Raw genomic sequence first — 8,330 nt, 5'->3', positions numbered from 1 at the left:
AGGTATTATTCTACTTTTGCCCTAGAAAAAAGGAAAACAAAACTACAAAACTTTTGGTTCCCTTCATCTTCCGCCCCTAGTGTGACTGTGTGTGTGTCTGTGTGTCCTGAGATGTGGCTAGGCATCACCTTTGTCAATAAGATTTGGAAGAGCTGGCTTAGCACTGTAGTGGGTGGTAAGAGTCATAGTTCTGAAGTTTTTGCTTTTAAAAATATGAACTTTGAGTGATAAAACTGGAACATATGTAAACAAACATGTGAGAAAGCAAGCCAAAAAGGAATGAACTCCTCTCAAAAGAATGAAGCTGTTAAAGAGAAAACTCATTTAGGAATCCAGTGTCAAAGCAGAGGGGTTTCACCTGTATCCACTGTGATGAATATGATGGTGTGATCAGAAACCCAGAAAAGTGGGGGATCCCCAGTGGTGTTTTCTGAGTTTACTGCATGAGGTCCCATCAGTGTGGAATAGATTTCTTTAGATATAAAATAATATTAGTTTGTGAAGGAGCGACACTTTGCAAATCTTCACGACCGATCTACCGATTTACGGTAGTCTCCCGTTACCCATGGTTTCGCTGTCTGAGGTTTCAGTTTCCACAACCAACCCCCGCGCAAAAACATTAAATGGAAAATTTAAACAATTCATGAGTTTTAAACTGAGCACTGTTCTGAGTCGCTCGCAAGAGGAAATCTCGCGATGTTCCCGCTAGGTCTCGCCCTGGACGTGAATCTCCCGTAGATTCAGCGGTATCCCGGCGGTTTTAGTGACCCAGTGGGGAGTGTGGATGGACAGTGGTGTTATTTTACTTAATAAGGGCCCAAAGCGTGAGTAGTGACGCTGGCAATTCTGATACACTGAAGAGAAGCTGTAAAGTGCCTCCTTTAAGTGAAAAGGGACAAGTTCTCGGCTTAATACGGAGAGAAAAAATTGTATGAGGAGCTTGCTAAGGCCTATGGTAAGAATGAATCTTTTGTCCATGAAATTGTGAAGAAGGGAAAAGAAATTTGTGCTAGGTTTACTCTTGCACCTTAAACTGCAAAAGGTACGGCCACAGTGTGTGAGGAGTGCTTAGTTAAGTTTGAAAACAGCATTGCATTTGTGCAATGTGTTGAGAGACCACATTCACATAATTTAATTACATTATATTGTTATAATTGTCCTCCTAGCTTTTTACTGTTGTTAATCTCTTACTGTGCCTAATTTATAAAATAAGCTTTATCGTAGGTATGCATGTATAGGAAACAACACAGTATATATAGGGTTTGGTACAATCTGCAGTTTCAGGCATGCACTGGAGGTCTTGGAACATATCCCTTGTGGCAAAAGGGAACTACTGCATTCTCCACATATACCCTGAAAGAATCTAAAATGGGGGTATAAACTATCATGCCTCTGTTAAACCTTTTCGGTGGCTTTCCATTTTTTTCTTGATATCCTAGAAAGTTATGCTACCACCTACAAGGTCCTCTGTGATCCAGACTGTGCTTCCCTTTGCAGTGTCATCCACCCCTTTTCTAAGCAGGCTTCCAGACCCGGGGGCCTCTTTGAGTCCCTCAGCACCCAGCCTTTTCCCACATCAGGTTGCAATACATGCTGTTCCCTCTCCTCTTTAAGATAACGTTCTATTTATTTATGTATTTATTTATTTAGTCTTTTTAGGACTGCATCCGTGGCATATGGAAGTTCCCAGACTAGGGGTTGAATCAGAGCTACAGCTGCCAGCCTACCCCACAGCCACAGCAACACGGGATCTGAGCCGTGTCTGTAACTTACACCACAGCTCATGGCAACACCAGACCCTTAACACACTGAGCGAGGCCAGGGGTGGAACCTGTCCTCATGGATATGAGTCAGATTTGTTCCCAAGATATCCTTTAAAAGGGCGTCTCAGAGAGGCTTTTCCTCAGCCACTTTACCCCTCTACAGCCTATTCTGTATCATTAGCCCTATTCATATCTTCATAAAAGACTTCATAATATGAATTATGGGGTTTTGTTAGTTTGTTTAAACTTGTGCATGGTGTTTCTTCTCCATTAGACTGTAACCTCCAAGAGGGACTTTAATCTGCCTTGTTTATCACTATATAGCCAATCCTTGACTTACTGGAACATGATATGTAGGTTGATGTTCAGTAGCATTTGCTGAGTGAAGAATGAGTGAATGATTGAATCAGTTGTTCTGGTCTAGTCTCCTAGAGATGTTAGATGAATCAGTCACATGAATTGGAGTTCCAGGCCAATGGCTTCATACATTTCTGAGGGTCTGTCAATTTAAACAAGTCTTTTTCTCATTTTCTCCTTGCTGTGGCACAATGATGAGTGCCTGAAGCCAGTTTAGACAAGGACTCCAAATGGCAGTATGTCTGAATTCTGGTGAGGGTGTGGACCAATCGAATAGCTAATGGGTGTTTGTTAGATTAAGCACTCTGGGAGATGCCAGGTTGAAGGAGAGGTGATTTCCTTTCACATGTTACTATTTAGGGTATGGTAGTGTTCCTCTAAATAGACGTCTGGTGTGAGTGTGGGAGACAGGTCAGTACCATGTGTTAAATGCAGTTGTGCTGCTGTGTTCTAAGAACTATGGGGGTATATACTTGGATTTTTAAACTAGCACTCTGAAAGCAGTAATTCTATGTAGTCTTTCCAATTTAAACTGTTCCGTATAAGCCATGGGCTTTATGCACCTTTAGGTCTACATGCTATTAGAAAAATCTAGAATGGGATGGGTCTGCCATTCTGGCTATCTGTCTGCCATTCTCTTATTAAGTCAGAAAATACTCTTTGATCTCCTACAAAGGAACAGGCATTGTGCCTAGTGTGCTTGGCACCAGGGATATTGCTGTGAATAAGAGAGACTAGCTCCTTGCTCTCATGATGCCCATATGTTTGTGCGAGAAAGAGAGACGTTAAAGAGGAGCTATAATGTCAGATTTTGAAAAGTATGATGATAGAAGGAGAGCGATGAGATGCAGAACCACTGAGGGGCTGAAGGTAGGTCATCTTAAGTAGGCTGATGAGGAGAGCCCTCCCTAAGCATGTGACATTTGACCTGAGGTTTGAGGGATGGCCAGGAGCTGCCCATAGGAGAGCTTGGATGAAGAGCCTTCCATTCACAGTGGGGCAGAATTAAGACCCTTGAGGTAGGACAGGGCTGTATGTGTGAAAGACTGAGGGAAACCAGTGTCGCTGGGCCTAGTGGGGATGAGGAGGGGGGTCACAAAGATAGATCATGTATGGACTTATGTGCATAAGAATTTGAATTTGATTCTAAAGTCATTGAAGTGTTGAAAGTACAGGATTGACAGAATCTGATTTATAATTTTAAAGGGTTATTGCTGTAAAAAGAAGTTGTAAAGGGAGCATGAGTAAAATAAAGGACTCGACAGTCTTTGAGATCACTCTTATACCTGTATTTGTATTTATGATAACACAACTAGTAGGAGTGTGTTGAAGCGTAACCTCCATGTGCCAAGCAATGTGCAGAAATAAGTTGATGCTGCAGGATTTCACCAACAATGTTACTGGGTTTTTCTATAGGGACACCACTGCCATATTTTTCTAAATTGATTTCTTCATTCATTTTCAATTTCCTTTTCATGATTAGCTAAATCGAAAGCAAATGTTTGGGGTCCTTTTAACCTGCTCACCTCAAACCCTCTTTCTCTTTCTGAGCAGATCTGTAATTTCCCAAAGTAGTGCGTGGCTGTGGCATATAGTACTTATCCTGAAGAAGCAGGTTCTGCTGGGGGTTCATGCTTGAGTCCATTTTTCTTATCTTTCTCAAATGGCCGAAGTTAACTGATTTGAAAGGGCCTCATTTTAAATTACATTCATTCAGTGAAAACAGAAATTAACACTTAGAGACATCTATATGCTAATGATTGTAGCTCAGGGAATTCACTTCTAACCTTTTCAAAAGGCACTGGTAAAGAGCCATTTTACTTGAAAGCAACTTAGTAAAACTGGTAGATTAATTAAATACCATAAAATTTCTTTAAAAATCTTTATTTCATTTATCATTTATGCCATTATTTTTTCTTTTTTTTTATGTGAGTTATCTTGGCTTGGATAGTGCCTTCTAGGACATAATATTTAGAAAATTGTTTGACATGAATAATGCAAAATCCAGAGTGTTAATGTAATGCCATGAGTTTGGAAGATAGTAAAAGAACAAAAGACAAACAAAGGAAATCTCTTCATCACGGCCACTGCTGGCTCATAGCTTTGTGCAAATTTTTTTTAAGTGCCCTTTCTTCTGTCATTGAAGCCCTGAGGGAGGATACAAGCCCAAGCTTGGTGGGTGAAGTCAGGGTATAAAGCTCCACTTGCCCCTTCAGGCACAGGCACTTGTACAGTGAACAGATTGCAGAGAGGTATATGACATCCTTTAGTGGATCTATTGTCTTATCTCTGCACTTTACCTATTTGTATTTACTTATCTTCATCCAGGATTTCATGTCTTTAAATTCTATTGTTAGAGAGAAAGAGGCTTTCCCCTAGTCAACCCATCCTTCGAAGAGCAAAATCTGCTCAGGATTATGGAGTAGGATGCATTTTGTTGAACTGCAGGAAGGAGATCATGTACTTGAGCAGGGAAGCCCTTGCAAGGGGATAGATTAATTAGTTCAAAAGCACCTGGTGTGGGAGTGCCGTTGTGACTCAGCAGTAGCAATTAGACTAGGATCCATGAGATGTGGAGATTCGGGTTTGATCCCTGGCCTTGCTCAGTGGGTTAAAGATCCGGTGTTACCATGAGCTGTGGTGTAGGTTGCAGATGTGGATCCCATGTTGCTGTGGTTGTGACATAGTCAGGTAACTACAGTTCCAATTTGAACCCTAGTCTGGGAACTTCCATATGCCTTGGGTTTAGCCCTAAAAAGCCAAAAAAAAAAAAAAAAAAAAGCACTTGGTGTTATTTATACACCCAGCATTTTCCTTCTCTCTGCTGAATAAGTAGCAACAATTTAGGACTTGGGGTTTTTACAGTCAGATTTCTTTGTGAATCCTTGTTCCATCTGACTAGTTTACTGGTTATATGACTTTGAATATGTTAACCCTTGTAGACCTAGTTTTCTCATCTGTAAAATGGGTACAATAGTACCTGCTAGGAGCATTAAATGGGGAAATGCATATAAAGTGCTTGGTAAGATGCTAGCTAAGTATAGAGTAAGTGCTCAGTACAGGGTGATGTGAGGTATTTTTTTTGTTTTGTTTTTTAGTAGAGAGTAATGTTTGAAGTGCTGAGGATAAATTTAAAAAAGAAACAATTGGAGATACTGCTGTTTTCAGAAGCTGTACTCTTCTAGAAAATGATTCCCAACTTAAGCTGAAATAGGGGCACTCGGGTACCTAAACTGGGGGTATTGCATGACTCTTTTCCTAAATATCCTTTAGTCATGATTACCTCATACTTTACTTCTCCTTGACCCATGTCCTCAAAAGTGGCATTCTATAATCCTCAAAGGCAATCATATCAATAAATTTGTCCATGTTATATTTATTTTTATTACCCCTCCAATTTAAAATAACTGTAAAATTGGATAAATTTTGGCCTATATTTATACTTGTGAAGCTTTCACCACACAATCAAAATAGTAAACATATCTTTCACCCCCACCAAAGTTTCTTTGTGCATTTTTGTAGACCTTCCCTTTACCCTCCCATCCTCAGCCCTGCAAAATTCCTTTCCCATTCCCAAGCAACCATTGATATGCTAATTTTATATAAATAGAATCTTTTTTTGGTGTTGTTTTAATCTGGCTTTTTTTCACTCAGCATAATTATGGTGAATTTTATTTTCACAGCAGATTTATTTATTTTGACCTCAGGGAAGGCACCTTTTCTATCTAAGCAACATCCAAGTTGTTGTGTATGTTGACAATTTATTCCTTTTTTCTTGCTGAATAGTATTTCATGTTATAGACATAACATTTACCCATTGATAGTTGATGAACATTTGGATTGTTTCCAAGTTTTAGCTATTATAAATAAATTTGCTATGAGTCAAATACAAGTCTGTCTATAGATAACATGCTTTCATTTCTCTCTGGGAAATATCTGGGAGTGGAATGACTAGATCATACACTAAGTTTGTGTTTAACTTTTAAAGTAATTGTCAAACTTTTCCAAAGTGATTGTGCAATTTTGTATTCTCTCTGTCAGTGTAGAATTCTAGTAGTTCCATACCTTCACCAACATTAAGTAAGTTTGATCTTTTTAATTTTGGTCACTTAAAGAGTGATATAGTGGCATCTTATTGTGATTTTAATTTACCTAATGACTATTATGTGCTTCTTTAACATCCTTATATCCTCTTTGGTGAAGTGACTATTCAAATATTTTGCTTGAACTTATATTGGATTGTTTTCTAATTATTGCATTTTGAGACTTATTTGTATATTTTAAATACAAATCTTGTAACAGAAATGTGCTTTGCAAATATTTTCTCCCTGTCTGTGGCTATCTTTTTATTCCCTTTGTGGTGTCTTTGAAGGGGCATTTTTAATTTTGATGAAGTCCAATTTATCAATTTTATCTTCTATGTATCTTTGCCTGAGTCAAGGTTACAAAATTTTTCCTTTGCTTTCTTCTAGAAATTTTATGGATTTAAGTTTTGCACTTAGGTCTATTTTGAGTAAGAATGTTTATATGGTGAAAGATGCAGATCAGTGTTCATCTTTATGAATGTAAGTAGTCAATTGTCCCAGTTTCTTTTGTTGAGAACACTACTCTTTCTGCACTGAATTGCCTTTGCACCTTTGTAAAAATCAATTGATCATATATGCATGGATCAATTTCTGTATTCTCTGTCTTGGTCCCTTGATCCATTTATCTATTTTTAAGGTTATATTTTGTAACCTTTTACTTCTCAAAACAGTTTGCTGAGTACCATTCCATCAGTCTTCTCCTTCTCTGTATTTCAACTAGACAGTTCAGTTTAATTTTCTCTTTTAGTGAAGTTAAGCTAAGGTGAATTTAGCCAATGATTTAAAATGAATTAAAAGTTTCTTCTACCCTTTGATATTTTTGTTTCTCATTTTTCCTTTTTTATTTGGTTTGTGCTTTTTTGGGGTTTGTGTGTGTGTGTGATGATAATACTTTGACAAATTGTTTTCTATTGCATACAATAGAGAGTGGCAGTTAAAAAATCAAATGAAGAACCTAAACACCAAACCCTTTCTAAATCATCCCTGCTAATGAATGTGTCTATTCCTAAATTATGTCCAGTTTTTTCTTGGTCCTGTGCCATATACACAGAAGAAGCATGTTCACTTTTGCTTCAGATATTCTCAAAAGCAGAGGCAGGTCAGAAATCCCAGGACAAGATCCAATTGAGCCTGCTTGAGAACAGGGCTTTCTCAGGTAGGATTCCGCTTGCAAATCCCAGCTGTCAAACTGTGATGGACAGTCTCTAAAGAGGGAAGAGCCAGTCTAAGGGAGGAGTCAGGAGAGTGTATGTTGCAAACTCTAAGGCAGTGAAGGTTGTTATCAGCCCCTTAATAGGTCCAAGCTGATTGGTGAGCTCCTTGTTGATGCTAATGAGGCTATTTTTATACTGATAGCTATATTATTCCCAGCAATTGTCATGGTTACACGGACAAAAGGAGAAGGCGAACAGTAAACTTTCTGAATAAAGGAGATGGCATGAAATTGGAATCATTTAATCATTTTTTCTAACAACAAAAACAGGTCTTTTCTAGGATGAGCTAATGAACTGTTTTACCCCAGAGGCTGTAATCCTCCACTGACATCAGTCTCCTCATCTGTTAAAATGAGGGGGTTGGACTAGATGATCTCTGACGTCTCTTCCAGTGCTGAAAATGCTACGATTCAATGGTTACTTAATCTATTTCTCAGTGACTGGAGGTTTTGCATTTACTATGTGTAGAAACAAAGGCGACTTTTAACTTGGAAAATTTGAATTTTATTTCCATCCTAGGCTGTATTTCAAAAGAGAGAAGGAATGGAGGTGTTTGAGTTAAAGAAATTGGTCTCTAATATATATTGAACCATATGTAGTAACCTGCCTAGTCAGTGATATATTGTGGGGGTAGGACATGGAAATATTAAAAAAATCCTTCTAGTCCTGGTTAAAGGTGCAATTTCAAATTCATGACAGGTGAGTTCTTCTCCGAAGAAGAGTAACATGCTATCTGTGTTAACTCCATTCTTCTTTCAAAATGGTTCCCAAACACAGCTTGGCAGCATGCATCAAGCTTACAGGTAGATGGATGTGTTCTTTACTTTCCATTTGTCAAAGTTGTGCTCTACCAAACTAGTATGCTCCCCTCCCGCCTTGAGCCTATGGAGACATTAAAAGAATATGTCAGA

The 8,330-nt window shown here is 38.6% G+C and overlaps 1 long non-coding RNA gene across 1 annotated transcript in view; it reads left to right on the top strand.

The window, feature by feature from the left end:
* The window catches only part of LOC102163767, a 99,937-nt gene continuing 92,370 nt past the window's right edge, over nucleotides 764–8,330 (top strand). Inside the window, exon 1 of the long non-coding RNA XR_002339001.1 lies at nucleotides 764–955. This is a non-coding gene — a long non-coding RNA (uncharacterized LOC102163767). The remainder of the gene's footprint in view (nucleotides 956–8,330) is intronic.

The sequence above is a fragment of the Sus scrofa genome, chromosome 15 (genome assembly GCF_000003025.6).
Source record: "Sus scrofa isolate TJ Tabasco breed Duroc chromosome 15, Sscrofa11.1, whole genome shotgun sequence".
In the NCBI taxonomy this organism is placed as follows: domain Eukaryota; kingdom Metazoa; phylum Chordata; class Mammalia; order Artiodactyla; family Suidae; genus Sus; species Sus scrofa.
Note: the sequence above shows the minus strand (reverse complement) of the source record. Positions and strands in the feature narration are given on the sequence as shown.